The sequence below is a fragment of the Neopelma chrysocephalum genome, unplaced genomic scaffold, assembly GCF_003984885.1.
Source record: "Neopelma chrysocephalum unplaced genomic scaffold, ASM398488v2 Primary Assembly neopelma1_96234, whole genome shotgun sequence".
In the NCBI taxonomy this organism is placed as follows: Eukaryota; Metazoa; Chordata; class Aves; order Passeriformes; family Pipridae; genus Neopelma; species Neopelma chrysocephalum.
The window spans coordinates 333,551-355,509 of NW_020924883.1; positions in this window are offsets into that span (position 1 = coordinate 333,551).

Consider the following 21,959-nt stretch of genomic DNA (forward strand, 5'->3'; position numbering starts at 1 on the left):
CAGTTCTACAACACCACATATGGTCTCTGCCTGACTTCTGCCTGCCCTTGTTGTCCTTCTTTCAAAAGCTATCTGGCTACATCCACAGATCAGAGATCAGGCAGAGTTTCAGACTGCTTTCTTTCATCACCTTCTCATTATGGTAATCTCCTCCCCAGTTGGTCAAACACTCCTCAGATGTGTGTCTAAACCTCCTAGACCCATCTGCTCTTTGCACAGGCACATGTTAAACATCCTTACCTTTTGGGTCTGTCTGTTGCAGAGTGTTTCATGGATTTTTCAAGGATGCCTTCCACTTTTCCCAGTCCTGCTTTGCTTTGTGAATACAGCAATGGCTCACAGATTTAAGTAAACAAGTCGCAACAATACTTGAGAAAATGATGGTATGGTATCTTTTAATATGCCCACAGTGTTTTGTAAACATAAGTGCAATGCATATTTTTATAGACTTTCACAGACTTTAAATCAGTAGTGAGTTACCTTTGCATCTTTTTAAGTCCTTCCTCTATTCGGAACTTTCTAATGGGGTGCATGCAGTTGTGGATGCTGTACACAGAAATCATCCTGCATGAGATATGTACATCTCTGTGAACAACAGTAAAATAGATATTCACCTTGTGAAAGTTTTTGAGTACATTAAATCGATAAATAATTCTTGTCATACTGTTCTCAGTAAGTAGCAATTTGCCATTGAAAGAAATTGCAGAAAATTTTTCATCTGATGTAGATTAGTGCATATAGATATGTGTATGTACATGTGTGTATACCCTATACATGTATGTATACATAGGTGTATAAACACACACACATATATATATGCATATATACACATATACATATTTAAGTATACATAAATAACTAGTTCTGATATTTTGCTACATGTGATCTCATCTCAAGTGGGTTTTAAGTTTTATCTAGTCTCCTGGTCAGGTTACTGAAGTGGAGTTTGTTTCGGTGTACCTATCCCATAAACAAATGACAAAGGCTTCTGAACTGTGATTCTCAATGGAAAGTGTGAAGAAATATTGCATCATCTTTAATTTTATAAAACACTTTCTAGGTCTTTTGATTTCAGTTGACACACTGATCTCTTGAAAACTTTCACATCTTTTTTCTTCATAGTTCTATTCCGGATTTCAAATTTGCGGTTGACTTCATATCTGGAGAAGATGAAAATATTTCAGACTTTTTGGTGTGGAAATTCTTGCATCTGCTAGTTAGCTACAAAGGAATTCACATATTCATTTAAAGTGATCATAGAAATATTTACCTAAGACTGATGCTCAGTCTCTTGCCTTTCATTTTAAGCCCATCTTAAAAATATTGTGCAATGTTTAGATAACTGCTACATCTTTCATGTGACAACATTTTTCCTGAAGTTTTTTCACCATATTGATTTGTATTTTTGTTTGCATCCTGTGAAAAATATGCCAAAAAAACTCTAAAAATAATAATTACTGATAATCTTCAGTAGTTAGATATGTTTTCCAAATGCATATGCATAAAGTTTTGTCTTCTATTAAACATAATTGCACTTAAAATATGTCTCATGGTTTCAGTATGCTTCATAGAATAGCCATGTGCTGACAGATTAGAGCCAGATTGATATATGGGAAGGCTATGACTTGAAGACTAGAAAATTCATAAAGGAGGAGCTGCTTCTACTGTTGTGAAGCTCCACAGTCTCAACAGCAAGAACAGCCTGTGCAAAAAGGACCTGAGGGATAGCTATGCTGTGTGAAGGTAAGTGGAGTTACAGCTAAACCCTTTCCTTCTGTGATAAACAGGACTAGGGAGATTGAAATGCAGCTGAAGGGAGCCCTGGAAACCCAGCTATACTTGCAGTTGCAAACTTTGACTACCTGTGTAAAACTGATAAAATTCTTCATTTCTGTGACATGAGAATATACTGTCATTGTTCCCGGCATAAGCATATAACTAGAACAGAAGCAGAGCTGAAGTGACTTGCTACCAAAGTTGTATTTGTAAGATTTATTTTTTTGACACATATTGTAAGATTACTTTTGGTCTTTCTGCTCTGCATGTCTGTTTCTTCAAGAATCATGATTAGGAAATAAGAATACTCTGGTACAATCAGCAAATATTTCACCCACAAATAGGTTTATGATGGCTGAAGCATTTTTCTTGGGGAGTCTTCTAATTGTGGCTTTCAAACTACTAAACTCAGCTGTCCTTGGGGCAATTGGTCTGCTGAAAAGACATCATGTGGCATTAGTACTGTTTTTGTGGTTATGCCAGTTATTACCAAATTTCTGTTGCTGATAAACCAGATACAAATAACAGCCAGGGCTAAAGTAACTGAGGAGTGAAAAGAACCTAATTGGCCTGTGCAAAAAGCAAAGCAGATTTCTTTTTCTCTGGTTTGTATAAACCTATACAGCATTCTCCTTGTAACAGTGAGAGTGCTCATGGTTCAATCTAAGTTAATTCGCAGGTCTGTGGAGATTTCGTAGGAATCTCTAAAGAAGCTAACTCAGCTAACAGCTATGTAATATTAGCTATATTATTAAAGTGTTTGTGGAGTAATGCACATGCTTCTCAGCAGGTTCAGACTGCCATACTGCCCACCTGTGCTGCTTGTTACCAGTGTTAATTCTCCACTCCTACTTGTTACTTTATACTTTTATACAACATCACAGATCTGTGGTGCCAATGCCATGACTCGGGTGCAACAGCTAAAAAGAAGCCCTTATGGATAACTTGTGACCTGCAACCTTCAACTCTACAATGTGTTATTTACCAAGATCTCAAAAAAAAAAAAAAAAAGAAGAAGAAGAAAATGGCTAGTTGAAATAGATTCAAAATAATCAGAATTTCTGATTATTACCACAGAGACTTCCAAAACATAGTTCTGCAAAATATGTGTTTTACCTAGCACTGTCCCTCCACTCTCTTACATGCTTATTCTTGTGACTTCTTATTTTTCTGAGAGCCAAGTGTAAATTTGTAAATTTGTTCAGAGTGGAATCTACCATGATTTATACTTAAAATTTATCAGATTTCATTTTTCATGTATTTTTCCTCACTCTTTCTTCATCTTGCACAACAATGCAATAATTTTTTTTTTTTCACTTGTAGTCAACTCTCCATTTATATTGTACAGGGATATTCCAGGAACTAAACTGATAACAGGCATATTTATCAGCAAAATTGTCAGTAAATGTGGAAGAGGCAAGCACCCAATGTGTTTCTCTAATCGACTGTACATAGCCCATTCCTTTATAGAAAATGATACACTTTAGGTTTTTTCTTTTTTGCTCTACTTTATCACCAAATATAAAGGTAAAGAGAGAACTTAATACTCTTTACAACATATGACAATGGAAAAAAAAGAAAAAATACCTACTAAATATCTGTTGAAGATTTTTTTCCCCTGAGTTTATAGAAGACTAGATGGAAGCTAGATGAAATCTGAGGAAGATCTCCTAGGCCCACATAAACTCCTACCTGATAACTGAAAAGGCAGGCAGGCTATATTTTTCAAAGAATAGCTTCAATATTTGGAAGAGAATTTTTTGCTAATGGCCTGGGTTTTTGCTAGATCCAGCAATTTCTATTGATTATCCAGCCACACAATTAAGACATCCTCAAATTTCTTCCTTCCTCTGTTAAAGAGGTGTCACTGATTTTCTTCCATCCCTGGTGGATTTTATTCATAGGCCTTTTGAGCCCTCAGAGACAAGATCTCTGACTTTAGTAGCTGTATTTCCTGAGCGAGGTACCAGATTTGATTACCCTTGCTAGGTAGCAAGGAAAGTGGAAGCAGAAGACTTTTCCAACAAGGCATAGCCAGCTGCAGGGTACCTAACACTGCATCAAAAATGCTGCTGCTGCTGTTCTACCATTGTTTGTCCCTGCTGCTCTTTTTTTGAACACAGTTGATACCTCCTTGGATATTTATATAATGATTTTACTTAGTTCAGAGCATTAGTGTGCTTTTGCATTAAATCCCTCACCTACCCTTTGATATCCCCTTTGATATCCGAAAGCACCTTTGATGTCCCAAAGCAAGCAACCATCCCAGTTAAGGCAGCCATACATGCAGCAGCTATTTGAGTGAGGTTAGCAACAGATGCTTATGATGTCCCTCCAGCTCATGTCTGTCCATCTTCCATGCATTCAGACTTGAAGCCCATCTACAGTCCACCTCTGCTATTGAAGACTACATTAGACAGCCCACTGCTTCTCCACTCCTTGTGGAGTAATGGCAGAGATGGCAGTCACTTGATGGATGCTGATAGGAAACAGTATACGGAAGTCACCACCTTGGTACTCCTAACCTCCTGTTACTCCTAACCTATTGGCTTGTATCTCTAAGGAACTCTAGGCATTTGTTAGATTTTAAGACCAAAGGAGGTTTGTATTTTACACAACTTTTATGAAATTCTTCTACATTTGTTAAGTGGAGGAGTTGCAATTATTGTTTCTGAAGTCTTTGAAATGAAACAGAAGCATCTGGATTGCCTGTGGCTCTAAAACTACACACTGAGAGAAAGTAAACTGCAGTAAACTAAGAAATGCAGCAAATACTTTCAGTTCAACACAAATCCTATTTTACACCGCAAGAAGTGGTCCTTAGTGGCTATCATAAAGTAATCTGACAGGATTTGACTCTTCTGTCTCTTGTGGATGTAAGAACAAGTCAGAGCAATCAAAAAGCTCAAGAAATGGTTTTTCTTTGGATTTCCCAACCTCTTACCATGTGTACTGCTGCTCCTGTTAAATGTCGTTAAGTGCACTCTAGGTAAGCAACATCCTGGAAAAGAACAAATCCAAGTTGGACTCTTTCTTACCTTGACAGAGAGGTGAACCCATGTTTCACGACTAAGATGCAAACAGCAGTCAAATTTTTTTATGTTAGATAAGGTTTCAGTTCAACAGATCCTAAATCAGGAGTGTGAAATCAACACAGTGCAGTGACGTCAATGTAGAGGTGACAAAGGGATTTGGATTTGACACTGCCTGGATAGCTTGCTTCCAGGACAGAGATGGAGCAAGTATTGTGCAAGATGTGTCTCATATCTTTGTCAGTTTAGTCAAGATTGTAGTATCAAAATGTCTGCAGTAACATAAGAATCCATGACTCATCTGAAGAGACACCCTTGAATGTTGACAGCAATCTGTGTCTGGCCATAAGAGTGCTTAAGGCTTAGTAGGTTCACAGAGCCAACACAAGTAAGGAAAGGCTGAATAGAAAAGTCATCTGTGATGTCTTAAGGCTCAAAACCCACCAGACTATAGAGGTTACCTCCAGGATGAATTGCTTTACTGAACTGCTAGTTCAGGTTTCCAAATCTGAATTGCTTCCCAGAGGAAAAGAGAAAGGAGAAGCACCTGTACACACTGACAACAATGCTTGGCTTAACTCTTGGTTCAGGAGTTGTCTGCTGTTTTGGACTTGCTGTCAAGCATCATCTGAGTCAGTTTCATGTCCAGCTCACCTGTCAATGCTTTCCCTACTCTGAAATTCTTCCTGCATTAGCAGTTGTGTTATGTTAACAGCATTACATTCTGCCACCATTCAGTGGGCTAGTCAGAATCTCAGACATCATGTAGAATGCTATTCATCTTCATTGGCACTGAGAATTTCTAAGAATACAGTAATATTTAATCTGCTATGGCACTTTCTTCTTGTCTACTTTCTTCTTGTGTGTGTGAGAGCTCTATGCAAGGAGCTTTGACAATGTATGAGAGATGTTCTTCCTGTCCAACGGTGGCCAAGCTTGGTTCCACAGAGCTGCTACCCTGCGGAAGATGAGGCAGTGTGTTGCCCTAGCAGGCTGAAATACAGCCTGAAGTACAGCAGGATGATACTTCTCAGGAGGCTGTTTCACAGGTTGGTAGCTGACCCCATTAAGAAGAGACCAGGCATAGGCCTCTCTCCCCTAGACACTCCTTTACAGCACAATTGCAGGTGAGTAGAGTGCTGCATACAAAGCAATTTCATATAGAAAAAACACACAGAGGGTTCATCATACCTAAACAATACAATCTTGCACTAAATTTTCCATTGAAAAGACAGGAACATACCTTAATCTGCCTCCATTGTATTCTGACAGGTGATCTGGGTGGTCATGTCATTAATTGACAAAGCAGCAAAGGAATACTAGAGGAGAATTAGTGCCTGCAGTAGTGCCAAATCCCCCCAACTCTCAATCCCTAAGCAGGCATCAGCAAGACTCAGAAATTTATTCTACTTATTGAAATACTCAAGTGTGAAATTAGTTCAAAGGCTAGGTGTATTATTTATTCTGCCTGAAATTTGGAACAAGGTCCCTAAATCAACAGCAGGACTAATATTAATGTGAGATTGTGTGATTGAAAAATGGTTAAACACGTTGACAGCAACCTGTGTTATCTCTCTGGCATAGCAGAAAGAGATAACACAGGTCTCTCTCTGCAACTCCCTCTGACTGCAGAAGGGGAAAAAAAAATCTAACTGTTTTGAGAAAGCATTTTGCAGTCTTCCTAAGCAAAACGAGTTCTAGCTTTCCGTTACAAATTCTTCCGAAATTGCACCTATCATTACAGGTATAAATGTGGGAAGTAATTAGTTGTTTTTTTTAATTCCCTCTTTTTATCCTCATATTTCAAAGGCCTCTGGAGACAAAACTGGAAGATCTTAACTAAGGGCAATTACTTTTTTGCCCATTTTTTGGAAAAAAGATATTAAGAAAAGAATCTATTAGCAAAAATTGCATACTGAGAATTTTACATGTTCCTTCTCTGTACAGTTCCATTGCTTTTTAGGATATTCAGAGGTACCTCCCTATTGAAAAGAGAATGGATGCAGAGGACAAAAAGGTTTCACTCTGGATACAGATGTTCCATGTCATTCATGGTTCCACTTTATTTTACAGCAAGGTTTTATGAATATTTGATCATTATTTTAAATTATAAAATGATATATTTTAATTTCTGAGTTTGCATTTTACCAACACCAATAAAAATTTTTACTCATTGATAATAGGCAAAACATTTAAGAAAAGCCACACTTAGTCATTGAAGAAGCAGTCCTGACACGGCACCTAGACCACAGAAAATAGAGAAAGGTGTGTCATAAAGCGTATTGTAAACTGTAAGGAGGCACATTGCATTGCCCATTCCTATATTTTCATAGAACCATAGAATCATTTAGATCGGAAAAGACCCTAGATATCACAAAAAAAAAAGTCACTGATGAAGTTATGAACATGTATATGTGTGTGTGCGTATATATATATATATATATATATATATATTATATATATGGATGAAGTAGTGCATATATATAGGTTTTACAAATGACAACATAAGGATTTTTTATCTTTGTGTGTCTCCAAGGCTCACTCCTGCATGCCAAAGAGGCAGGCAGTTTCTTACTATTAATGAAACAGTAAACATGGAAAAAAAAACCTTTGCAAAGATTATGACTACTTTCACTTTTCACAGTCTTACTTGTGCAGCCACACAATGAACACTAAATAAGATTGATTTAATGCTTGAGGGACAGAAGGATAATCTTCATGCATGATGCATCCACATTGTAAGTATTCACACTGCATTCTCCCACTCAACAGCTCGCACAAGCTGTAGCTAAACAGAAATCCTGTGTCCTCAACTGAAGCAGATTGGATTTTGGTTTCCTTTATTGGTTTATTGATGATTTTCTTTTCTATTCTCTGCTGCCATTAGAAATGTGGCCTTTCATGTTAAAGATGGCATAGTGTATTTTCAGAGGGCAAGTTCGCTAACGTCTTTGACCTTAGCCCAGAGCTAAATGGTTCCAAGCAGAAGCATATTTCAGAGGTTTCAATTTTTCACTAAATCAGTTCTTTATTTTTCACATGCTGGAGTTTTCAAGGTGTTTACTAGTGAAAAGAAGAATGTACACTGAACCATTCCATCCATTTCAGTTAGATGTATTACATTTTCAATTCTGTCAAAAAGACCCGTAAAATCCAAGACAAGCCTTATATTTTTTTATTTTTAGCAAAAAATACTATCGTGAATTTACCACTGAAGAGTAAACTCAATGGATAGAGATTATACATTTATTTCTTTCCTACAAAGGGGTTATTTCTTCAACATAGATAATGAAAGAAAACCTAGAAATATGATGTTAATGGATTAGAAAAAAGGAGGTAATTTCCAATGAAAACCACAAAACTGAGAGGACTACTACTAGTTCTTGAATTGGTCAGTCAACAGCACAGAGTTGTACAACTTCAGTTTTCAACAGAATCTGAATTTCCTGCTGGGGGATAATGTTGACAAAGGAAACTGTTGTAGAAAGTGTTTGCCTTCAAAATTTCTTAGTCAGATGAATTCTAAGAAAGGGAAAGAAGAATAATATTCCATTTGTCCAAGGTGATTTATCAAAACTGATAATAATTTTTAAAATGTTTTTTGTAGTAAAACTTTTACCCTCTAGAAAGATAGTTCTGTTATTATATTCTTTTCGAAAAGGAGGGGTCAGTGAGAACTCTGTTTTGACATAAGAACGGGAACAAACATTATGGTAATAAAATGGTTAAGTTTGTTTCCATATCACTAATAATGGAAATCTTTTCTGTTTCAGTAGGTAGTATGGTTTGCTTGTGTTTTTAATGCACTTTAAGTGTATGCATACCAATGCATACATCACAGGGAACTAACAGGATGAACTGGAGCTCTGTATCCAGTTGGAATGTTAGATCATAGGAATAACTGAAACATGGTGGAACAGTCCACATGACTGGAGGATCACAATGAATGGCTACAGGCTGTTTTATAAAGACAGGCGGGGAAGAAGACAAGGGGGTGTCAACACTCTACCTTAAGGACAGCCTTTAAAGTATAAACGCCACAGCAATTGTGAAAGCCCTATAAAATACCTTTGTGTCAAGATATGGGGTCATCTCCAAGGGGGATATTACAGAAGGTGTCTGCTATTGACCTCCAAACCAAGACAATAAGGCCAATGAAGTAATTTAAGCAAGCTTCGAGTGACAAACCTGATTTTTATGGGTAACTTAATTACCCAGACATTTGCTGGAAGAAAACGCAGCAGCTCGCGTGTCATCCATCAAGTTCCTGAAGTGTCTAGAGTATTACTTGATCATACAAATGCTAGGTGTGCCATCCAGGAATGAGACATTGCTGGACTTTGTGCTTGCAAACCAAGAAAACCTGTTTTGTAGTATTTTGTTCAGTTAGAGCCTGGGCTGCAGGGATACTGCTCAGTACACAGAATATTACAGCTAAGACAAGGGGTTTAGATTTTTAAAAGACCAAACTGAAGTTTTCACAGAGCCTGATTAGGAAGGATTCCATGGGAAGCTTTCATGGAGGATAAATGAGCTAGTAAGTGCTGAGAGTTTTTCAAGGATGCTCTCCTGGAAGCACAAAAGTAGTTCATCCCCTTTAAAAGTAAGGGAAGCGGGTGTAACAAGAGATTCTCTTGGCTTAACTGTGGGATTCTGAGTCAGTTCAAAACCAAAAGAGAACTGTACCAGGGATGGAAAAGCAGATGAATACTCACTGGAACTACAAAAGCATTGCCAGGATGTGCGGAGATGCAGCTGGAAAAGCAAAAGCTCTGTTATAATTGAAATTGGCCGGAGATGTCAAAAACTACAAGAAAGGGTTCTTTGGGCACGTAAAAAACAAACAGAAAGAGAAGGAAAATATTTGCCCATGATTAAACAGGAGAAGTGAATCAGCCACCAACAATGCTGAAAAGGCAGACATTCTCAACACTTCTTTCACCTCAGTCTTTACCAATACTGTTGGACCTCTGCCCTTGGGAACAAAAATCCAAGTTGATGCAAATACAGACCCACAGACACTGTTGATATGTGAACTATTACAGGAGCTTGGCTCCTGCAAATGGATGGCTCCTGACATCCACCCAAGAGTGTTGTTAAGAGACCTGGCTGACATAGTTGCGAGACCTCTCCCTATAATCTTTGAGAAATGGTGAAAACTGAGTGACATCACAGAAGATTAGAAGAGGACTAATGTCCCCCCAACTATAAGAAGGCCTTTAAAGAGGATACAGGAAGTTATCAATCTTACTTCAAATTCTGGGAAAGTTATGGAAAGGATCCTTCTGGGGGCTATCACAAGTCAAATTCAACCTGTGGTTGTGAAAAGACATCACAGATTCACCAAGTGCAAAATCATGCTTGAGAAACTTGACTGCCTTCTGTGAAAAAGTAACCTGCTTGTCTGATGTGGGACAAGCAGTGGGCATTGCCTACTTGGATTTCTCCAAGGTTTTTGATGGAGCTTGCCATAGCCTCCTCCTGGAGAAACTGATGCATTACAGTCTAAAGTGGCCCATGTGGTGGGTGAACTGGTTGACAAGCAGAATCCAGAGATGAGTCGTAAACAGTTCCTCTTCAAACAGGCAACTTGTCACAACTGGGGTCCCCCAGGGATCAATATTGAGCCCAACACTGTTCAACATCTTCATAAGTGATCTGAAAAATGGACTCAAATGTACCCTGATGAAGTTTGCCAATCCTACCAAACTAAATGGAGAAGCAGACACTTTGGAAGGGAGACACATACCAAAGGAAGACCTAGGTAGACTTGAAGAGTGGGCTAAAATGTCCAACAAAGAGGTTGTTGAACGGGTTGTTTAAGGTCTTAAACCTGGGAAAACATAATTCAGGAGTGCAGCACTGGTTGGGATTGACCCAGATGAGGAACAGCTCTGTGGGCCCTGGAAGTCCTGGTAGACAACAGGCTCATTATGGATGACCTGTGTGCTGCTGCAGAAAAGCACAACAGGATGCTGGGCTGCATCAATAAGGGAATCACCATCAGAGATAAAGAAGTTATTATCCTACTCTGCTCAGCACTTGTCAGGCCATACTAGAGTACCATGTTCAGTTTTGGTCCCCATTATACAAAAAAGATGTGGGCAGGCTGTAGAGGGTCCAGAGAAGGCCCACAAAGATGATCAAAGAAGTGTGAAGCTGCCATACAAGGAAAGGCTGAGAGAGCTAGGTTTGTTCAGCCTTGAGAAAAGAAGGCTTAGGGGAGACTTTATCATCATGTTCCAATATTGAAAGAGTGACTACAAAGAAGATGGAGACTCCCTTTTTACAAAGAGTCACATCGAAAAGATGAGGCGTGACTAGTACAAGTTAATCCAGTGGAGATACCAATTGGACACAATAGGAAAATTTCTAGCAGTGAGAACAATCAGCTATTGGACTAGTCTACCCAGGGAATTGGTGAATTCTCCAGCACTGGGCACTTTGAGGATTCAGCTGGACAGGGGCTTGGGCTATCTTGTCTAGCCTATGCTTTTGCCAAGAAAAATCAAACCAAGTGTTCCTTGAAGTCCCTTCCACCGTGGTATTCTATGATTCTACAGTATCTCTTGAATGTTTGCATCATTCTTCTGTAATTTTCTCCCACGTATTTCAGTCTCCTTCAGAGTGAATAAAAGAGGAGCTCCTTCATCATCCTCTATCCATCTCAGTGACACAAAGAAGACATGGAATTAAGTGGATTTTTTCCTGAATCTGTCTTTGTTCATTTGCTCATTTGTTCAGAGGTTCACTGTTGTCTGAAGACTCCCTCACACCCAGAGCTTCACAGGTCTTGAAAATTTTCTTGTATGGTCAGGATTTTTGTATTGTCAGGATTCTGACCATAACTTGGAACATGACATTAACATTTATAAAATTTCTTGGTGATTATTCTCCCAATGCAAGTGCTAATGTATCTAACAGGAGATATCTTAAGTTTCAATCTGATTTTGGAAGATAAATGGTTGTAGTATAGTGCTTAAATTAATCATTGTTGCTTAGGAGTCAGCAATTATATTTCCTGTAGGCAGATAACAGACAATCTCCTGTGGTGAGAAGCATCAGGTGTACTGAATTTGTCAAAGTCGAGAGAAGTTGAGTGAAGTTGATTTGAAGGACAAATTAAAATGGAATAATGCAATTGAGAGAGAGGCATCTTGGGATGGCACTTGCTGCCATCTCTCTCACCCTGCCATGGAACCCAGCAGGTCCCTGACTGCTCCCTGCCGTGGCTTGCTGCGCAGAGCCTGTGCCACCCTGTGCTCTCATCACTGTATGGCATACCAGTGACACTCTTGCTGCTGCCATGGAACCTGGGGAAATTCCCTATCAGTATGGTGAGCCTTGCCACATGAAGCCTGCCCTGCACTGGTTTGTGGCAGCCCCTGCGCTTTTACTGCAACTGCCCAACCGGAGGCACTCTCAGAGCTGCCCAGCCACTGCTCCAACTGCAGCTCTCCTGTCAGCCAAGTGCCACAGCCAGCCAAACCGTGGCATCTCTGGACCCGAGGAACTCCCAGAACCCAATCCGCATGACTCCTTGCTGTTTTCTGCTGCTTTCTGGGCATATTTTTTGTCCATGTTGTCTTGGCGCTGTCTCGCCACCGCTGCAGCCATACTGGGGGGGCTCAGGGGGCCTCTTTCTGAACCTCTCCACATGGTCCATGTGGTGTGGCAGTAGCTTCACCCTGGCTTCATTGTGATCACGTGACTGCACTGGGACTGCGTTGTTGCTTCAGCAGCATGAAAGTGAGTCATTTCTGGACGCCGTTTTCTCTGTTAGTGTTTGGTTGTTGTTTTGTTTTGCTCTCTGTTTTTAGTAAACTGTTATTTGTTTCTACACATTGCTTGAAAGTCTTATATTTTTAAAATTTATAGTAGGTCTGGGAGGGGTTTCTATTCCGCCAGAGGTCCCACTTCCTAGCATTCATTGTCTTTAACCCAAGATATTACCTTACAGTAGTGCAAATGAAAGCTTTTTAACAAAAGATATTTCTGATTACCTCTGGGTTTGTCTTCTGATGTAAGGACATAGGACTTAAGGGTAATAGATAAGATTTCAATTTAAAGGAGTGATATATGGAGATTTTGACTGCCCCATTTCACATAAATCTTGACAGCCTTTTCATAAGTCCGCATTTTCCTAGAAGACCACAGATTTGTCATAAAGCCCTGGGTTTTGTCTACTAAAAGTCCACAGGTGGTGTTCATAAAATTATTTACCCAGTAATTTCCTTTTTTTAAAATTTTTTGTTCATTAAATATCTCATCGTATTCAATCTTTAAGGGTATCAGAGTCCAGTTCTACTTTTTTTAAATTTAATTTTTGCTTTCCTTATTTTTTTTTACTGTGTCAGAGGTTTTCAACTTTACCTGATCTTAAAATTAGTGTGTTTATTTAGGAAAGAAACGGTAATTAACCAGAAAACGTGTATTGCCCTTTGTCCATCACATCTGCTCCCTCAGGGCAGATCTTAGCAGATAAGAAGGTACCAACCACAGAAAAGCCCTCCAGCCAAAATTTTAGAGCTGAAGTCACTAAGAAAGTGGTGTTGTAGTTACTGTATCCCTGCACGACTGGAGTTGGAGTTCAGGTATTTAAAAAGTAATTAGCTAGGAAAAGTCTCAGGTCTCTAATGCTTTGCAAGATTATGTTTCTTTCAGTGAACACATACATGGATTCCCTACAAACAAAAAGTGAAAAATATATCAGAAAATGCAATTTAACAGTAGCAACTTAGCAGTTCTTCACAGATTTCTAACTCCAGTCCTGTAGGATGCCAGAGGGACCTTGCATCTTCCTTTGATCTTGTTCTTCAAGTGCAGTGATACACATCTGTATTTGAAAGCTCTGTCTAATGCATTTTCTTGAAGGGAAGGGGAAGAAAGGAAGGGGCTTATTTATGTTCACAGTGACCACCAGTTTCTTGGTGAGCAGTGTTGTTCCACAAATTATGCTATGACTCCTATTAAATGGAAATGATTTTTATTGAACAGAAGATGAAATGCCACATGGGTTAGAGAAGGAAGGTTAATCAAGTACAGTGACATCCCAAGTTTTTCTTAACATTCTTAAGGTGTAAGGAAACAAAATGCTTGTTTAATATGATACTGTGACCAGCCATTTTCATAGTAGACTGTTATTCCCAGGAACATAGCTTCACAACATGAAAGATCTCAGGAGACCAAATCTGTTTACAAGACATGAGAATTTGTTGCTTAGTATTTGGTCTGCTACAACCACTACAGTTCATTTGTTCAAAATCAAATTCATAATTAACTCCAAGTATTTTGAATCACTAGTGACATCTGTACGGATCCTTTCTTTTTGGTCTAGCTAATATCATGAAAGTTTTGTTTGCTGAGCATTTCATCAAGCAGCTGCTAAAGATAGTGGTGGCTCTCACTCCTCAGTTATTGCAGGACTTCTGGAAAATCAGGGTGATGGTCTGCTGCTCCCTGGAAAAAGAGAGGGAAGGAGGAGAGGAGGGAGGAAGGGAGAGGGGGGAGAAAGGAAGGAGAGAGGGAGGGAATGAAGACCTAGCATAGAGAATGAGAGCTCCTCATGAAGGCTGGACCTTTCCTTCAGAAGGGATTGCTATGGTTTTTTGTCCTCTCCCCTCCCTTCCTCTCCCCTCCCCTCCCCTCTGCTTCCTTCCCCTGTTCCTTCACCTCCCTGGTTCCCTCCCCTCCCCTTCCCTTTCCTCCCCTGCTCCCTCCTCTCCCCTCCCCTCTCTTCCCCTTCCCTCCCCTCCCCTCTCCTCGCCTTCCCTCCCCTCCCCATTGGTCCTCTCTGACCTCCATTTCACCTGCAGCTTTGCTTCATCTTTTTGTGTTCCCCATGACCTTTCCCATCATGATGACATGATATGGATCAACCCTGCTCATTATGCTTTTTGCTGTGCCACTTATCACACTTCTCAGTGGCATTGGTGTAATCAAAAGTCTTTTGCAAGCGGACAGTACCTTGTGCTTTCTTTGATTTGTCATGACTGATCCATATAGCTCAAACGGTAAAGAGTGAACAGGACTTATCAGGCTGGGTTTTCCCAAGCTGTAGGCATCTTTGTCTCTGTCTTCTTCAAAATCTGTGGCAACACTAGAGGTTTCTGAGGCAGGACAAATGAAGATAATATTTAATAACTTCCTGAATTAGTTATTTTAAACATTTGCATTTTAAAAGGAACTGACTTGGTATAATCATAACATTCAAGAGTGTGCTGAAGGAGAAAGGAAGAAGTTAAAACTTATCTAAATGCATGTTCATTGCATGCTAGCTCTACCTTTTCTTCTCTTCTGAAGGTTTTTTTTTTTTAAATGAGAATCCTATTGTGAATTTTATTTCTCTGCCTGAAAAATTATATTGTGAAATTAAAAAATCACATAATTTTTTCTTTCTCAAATACTGAGAATTTTGTTTCCATCCAAAGAACTCTTTGTGGTTTATATGTCTAAAATTAACAAATTTTTGACTCATTAATCATTCTTCTGAGATCATCTGTAAATTTGGTCTTTTGTGCCTGGATTTCTTTCCTTTTTTCTGACTTTTATTGCAAACTGATAAAATCATGTTGTAAATTACAGCATTGAATAGCAGTATCATATGCAATGATGCAACACAAAAAAGCCATCAAACTCTTCAGTTCAACATTATTTATACTTTGTCACATTACCCAAGGTGATGAAACTAGCTTAGAATATCATAGAGTTTGCTGTGTTTGAGAAATAGAAGAAATGACTAAAAATCTCACCTCTTGAAAGTTAGCACAAGCTTTTTTTTTTCCTGCTGCTGCACTCCCCCTCTGTGAAAAAATGTTCAGAAATTACTGACTCCATATCCATGGGTTATTTTCCTGTTTATCCTTCACTGATGTCTGTGAAATTTAATTTTTCAGACTGCTTTATCATAATTAGTATCACTTAATTTAGGACACTAAGGTACCCATAAGAGGCTGTGGAGCCCCTCTGACCCCATGTTCAGGTGGCCAGATGCTGCAGATGCTGCCATGAGTCCAAAGCTGGGCTTCTCATGCTGTTCTGTTTTTGAACCTTATGGATATTTACAAACTGGAGATTGCAAAGTCCAACTATAATTCAGCTACTAGCTGTGTTTCTCGGGGGCTAGAGCCATTTAGCCTCTTCATTATTAACCTGGGAGATGGGACAGAGTGAACTCTTAGCATGCTTGTAGATGATAGCAAACTGGAGGGAGGACACATATGGTAGAGCTCAGGACTGCTACCCAGATATAATAGCATTCTGGAGAACTGGGTTGACATGAGCTTCTTCAAACTTACTAAAGACAAACATCAAGTCTTGAATGTGGGCTGGAATCCCATGCAGCAATACAATACAGTACAGTACCAACTACCTAGAAAGCAGCTTTGCAAAAAAGTGCTCAAGTTTCCCTAGTAGACAAGCTGAACACAGTTCAGGATATGTTCTGGCAGGTTTGAAGGCCACCTGCATTCTGCATGTATTAGCAAAATTCTACTGCATAAGTGACAGGACATGATCTTTTTTTTTATCTTATTTCACATGAGTGATTGCATCTGGAGGAGGGTTTCGTTGTCTGCTCCCCACTAAAAGATTATTGATATACGAGTGCAAGTTCAGTGGAGGGCTACTGAAATCTTTAAGAGGGCTGAAACACAAAACATGAGAAGCTAAGGCAGTCAGGTTTCTTCTGTCTCAGCACAAGAACACCAAGAGAAGACTAGATTTGACTTCATTACATGCCTGTTGTTAGAAAAGACAAGCTCCAACTCTTACTGGAGGTATATGGACAAGAAAAGAGACAACTTGTATCAAGGGAAATTCCAACTGGGTATTAGGAATAATATTGTCACAAAGCAGGCAGTCACACTCTGGAACAGGTTGGTCAGAGAGGTTGTGTAGTCTCCTACCTTGGAAACAATCAAAATTGTCCTGGGCAAGGCACTGGGAAACCTTCTGTAATTATAGCAAAGCAAGACCAGCTATCTCCAGAGATCCTTGCCAACCTGTTCTGTAATCCAGAACCAAGGCTAAACTATGGCAATGGCCTTCCAAATTAACTTAAAAATAAGCATTAACTAAACCTATGTCAACTTGGTCTCAATGTGGACAGTAAGTGTCTTCTATAAAGCAATTAAGCACATTTATGTTCTTATCGTTTTTTCAGCTTCATATAGTAGGTCTTTCTCATCTTTATTTTATCTTTTCAGAATTATTTCATCTTCTCCAACCCCTTCATGATAGGGGAACAAAGACAGCTCAGGACATCCAAGTGGCTTGTAAATCTGTTTATGTATCCCCATCACATATTAAATACACATCCCTTGCTACATTTTTAATGAGCTAACAATGTAGAAATCCATGACAACACTACCCAGTAAGAGAAATGGTAAGGTTGTTCTTTTAATTATTGCTTCACGTTTTCATGTCTGAATGGTTGTGTGAGTAGTTACAAATTCTCATCTGGTTGCCTGTGAAAATGCTGAGTGACTTTTCAACTCTTTGATCAGCTATTCAGCTGCATGGTCATTTAATTTCTGATATGTTCAAAAGATACTCCTCAATTCTTTCAGTTTTCAGTTGTCATATTGCTTTTAAATTCCTTCCCTCGGGATTCTTAATTAGTCTACTACCACAAGATAAACAGTTCAGGGAACTACACGTAGTGACCAGTAGCTACATGATATACATGTGGTTTATATTCAATCATCTCCATTAGAGGACATTTTAAGAACTGTCTTAAAATGGTGATATCTGACACTCGTTATGACTTCTACATAAACGTTAAAGCTGTTTTGTTCGGAGATGAAGAGCTGTGGTGTTCACCAGAAGCAGATGAGGAAGAATTTCTGAACAAGTTTGAGCAAACATTATTCTGCTTATTACTTTTCCAACTGAAGAATCATTAGTTTGTAGTCCAAGTGTTAACTACTACTCTTACGAGTTTTTCTATCGATGTTTAATCCATAGATCAATGCATAATGTGTGTGTGTTGAATTGTGGCTCATCAGAGTTCTCATCTTCGAGGGACCTTTTTACTCCCATGAGTCATACCCCCACTTAAAGCTACCTGTAACAAATTTTTTTAGAAATAAACAAAAGTCTCTTCAGTTCTTGATGTACAGAAGGCTATGACTCCCAGTGAAAGGAAGAAAATCACTGACATGGAAATATATACATATAATCGTCTATTCTTTGTGTACATTTGCAAATACATAGTTCTTCCACTGTATGAAGAGTGGTCTGCAAAGAAAAAATTAATGTCAACACCTATTAACAAATTATAGTATTTTTTTAGTGGCTTACTACCTTTGCCTTTCCAACTTGACAGGCCTTTATTCTCTATTCATGTCATGGATGTATCTTTTACATTACATAAGTAATATAGCATCTACAAAGTCATAGTATCTTGACATTTAGGCTTAAGAGACAACTGTTTCTTTGGAGTGAAGAGAAATTAAACTGCTTATAATTCATATCCTGTCCTCCTCACCATATCTTTTAAGGTGAAGTACCTGCTCACTGGACAAGAACAAAGAAAATTTCTCAATAGCCTTAGCTCAATAGCCCTGAGAGACTCTTTTCTCTTTGATCCAGGTTGTTATTTTGCCAGACAGAGGTACAGTGCAGACCCGGCTGCAGGAGTGAACCACTTCTGAAACCAAATACTGCCCCCGTTATATTGCAGACAGTCAACGTTTAAACATTTTTTTTTGTTAGCTGGTGAATAGCTGAGGTAAAGAGCAAAGCCAGGTGCAGAAATGTCAAGGCTGCAGAAAGCTATTCACTTCTCCTAGACTGCCTGGAAACTATTCTGTGTTCAAGATGAACAAATGCCAGTAATTTCTCAAAATGTTTAGAGTTGCATAATATAACTGCGATCTCAGCTTTTTGCTTTCAAAATATCTTCTCAAGTGATATCTCCACAGTCTGTGCTGCAGGCACAAACCAGTTATTCTGATTGTCAGCATTGAGCTCATCTCATTTGCTGTCTTGGGCATTGTCATAAAAGTCCTGTAGGGGCACTTAAAGCAAACAACGATTTCCTAAGATTTCCTAAGCAAGTTAGAACTCATATGTTTTACAGGGATGAGACAAGTAAGAGGTTATTAAATTTGCAGTTCTGATGAACAAGGCACAAGTGATTCTCCCTGATTCATCCTTTGTTACAAAATATTCCTGATGTTTTGTAGCAAATTCAATATCACTGGGCAGAACCTGACCCCTCCACTATACCCCTGTTATAGTAATAAATAAAGCATATATTATAGCTGTAAACTGGCCACAAGGGATTGGGAAAGAATTGAGGATCTCAGCAGCATAGATATGATACGGCTATTAAATTAATTACTCACAATTTTTTTTAAAAAGGGGTTTGCTCAATGTAGTTTACAGACTTAATGTGGATTAACATAGGCCCTTTCTAGGAATTTAAAGATCACTCAGCTTATTAACTCCTGAGAGAGTTCCAGAGAAAACACGTCAAACACATCTGGCTTCATTCAGTGCAAGGTTTCCCATGAGAATAGCTCTTCCTAGAGACATTGTTTTCTGCAGACTCCATTCAGTCACCTGACTCATCAGTTAATTTTCACTATGTGGCATGAATACCTCATTTGTGACTGGGCTGACAGCAATCATTGCTTCTGATTTAGTCTGTTCTTTGGTTTTATTTTTTCTAGATAATATTGTATGTATCTATTTACCACTGTTTTAAGTTCTCACTAGAGATTCATTTACTTAAAAAAAATTTAAGTAATTAAGTTAATAGGAATTCTGTTCTTTATAAGTCTTAAAGTCCTTTGCTTTGATATTTTGTCTGGTGCTGTTTTCTTGCTTGTTGTGATGAGGTGGGACTTGGCTTTTTTCCCCGGGCAACTAGCAATAGGACAAGGGCAAATGGCCTCCAGTTGCCCCAAAGGAGGCTCGTGTTGTGTATGAGGAAAAATTTCTTTGCAAAGAAGTGGTTGAGCATTGAAACAAGCTCCCTAGAGAAGTGATTCAAAAAATGAGTAGACATGGCTTCATGATATGGTTTAGATGGCATGGTGGGATTAGTTTAAAGACTGGACAGTGACCTTGGAGTCCTTTTCCAACCTGAATGATTCTATAATTCTATACTTACAGTTATTGCTATGTACTAATGGTAAATGATTAACTACCCTATGATGCATAATTAGACAGAAACCTCAGGGTATCATCAAAGTAATAGAATACCTTAAAGCAACTTCACATTTCTCTAATATCATCCGAGGATACAGCATGACTCAGAAATTTACATTTATAAAGATGGAGAATAATATCAACTTCTACTATAGTACCTTTCTTCAGGGAAAATGTTTTTCCTTTGTTACTCAAGGTCTCTTGGTTAACATGCTTCTGTATTTCTTCGTACAACCTGGTTTGTTCCCTATGGATTGAAGTTAGCCTTCCTTTAGAGTAGTGAAAAGGCATCTACTAACTGCATGGGGAGTTGAAGGCTCCATCTGAGAGCAGTCCTCTTCATTAAAGCTCTTTCACAAATGTTGAATGACTACCTTCCTGGGCCATTCACTTTCTAAAATTCTGATGTATGGAGGAGTAACCCTCATAATTGAATCTTCAGGGAATTTTTCTGCAGGAGAATGGAGAAGTGATCCATTACAAATGGATGATGATACTCAGTACGTGGGGTCATACGAAACCGTGCATAAAGTAACACAAGCCTGACACTGTCCTGTCAATGTACGCATCTTTGTCTGTGAAATGGCATGAGTATTGAAAGGCCAATAGGGATATAGGACAAATGCTTTCCAAGTTAATCACAATCAAGTAAGCAAATCAGTCTTGCAATACTTGCAACTAATTTACAGTGAAGGTAGTAATGGAGTCCACAGAAGAGCAGGTGCTGTAATGGGGACAACCTTCTCATCTCCAGGCAAGAACAATCTGGTGTACAGTGCCTTCTTACTGCGAAGTTAAAATGTGAATCGTGTGTGCAATAATATGTAAGTGTCCTCCTGTCTTTCACTGCGTAAAGTATCAAATAGGAGCATTAGCCTTCTTCTCCTAACAGCACTCCCTCTAAGGAGACAAAAAATTCCTAAGCCTAGAAGCTTAAAAGAATGCAGTACTGCAAAGCTAAGGAAATGTGACTTTTTGGTCCAGTGTTGGTCAAAAGCTCAAATGTGGCCATGATGTAGTAAAAGCACAGATGAGTGTATTATTTTGTGAGTTACTTACTTCATAGCCATGATGATGATAATGATGACGATGATGATACTTCTTTAAGAATGAGAATTACCAAGATATTTCTGTCATCTCTCTTGTCCATTTTCTAAAAAACTGACTTCAGGACAGGCTGTGTCTCAGTTCCCAGTCTGTAAAATGGGAATAAAGTATTCTTATTGGACATTTGTAATTATAAAGATGTCACTCAAGTTTGTAATTATTTAATTCAAAAGCAGCATTGCTGTCAGACGTTTGTGGCTTTTAGTGGTCACAAGTCATAGAGGTACAAAAAGGTGAAAAAATTAGGCTTCAAAGAGACCAAACTGCAATTCTGTTAGGCTTTCGTCAGCTCTATAAGAGTTTGTTACAAAAGAGCTTGTTGTCATATTTATAAGTGTAATGATCTATCTTCAGATGAGATACATATCCAGTCTTAATGAAGGAATAAGACTTCGCAGTACATTTATGCGCTAGTTTCATGCATTTATAAACTGAATCATATGGATACGTACAGTGTCATAAATGGTTGGTAAAACCAGACTATGTTTTTAAGATATTTACAAAGTTGATATTTAGCAATGCTATAGCTGCTAACCTATGAAAATGGATGTCTTATTCTAACCAGTGAAAATATCTGTGTGGTGAAGCATCCATAGGATTCATTTTATGTCTGAGGGTTAACAGGATGTATATAAGGTTGGCTTTGAGAGCCTTTCTGGAGAGGCTGTGATTATGGTAACAGTTGATAGAGTTTTACTTTACTGGTGTGATTGGCTAAGGCTCTTGATACTGTACAACATATAATTGAGCAGTAGCAACAGAAAAACCTAATATTCACATTTATATCATTCATGTCAGTGTTTAGAACAATCTTAAGTAAGGTAAAAGTCACAAGGTAATATACCTTTATTTAAGAGTCACCTGTGTGAAACGTGCTTGGCAAGT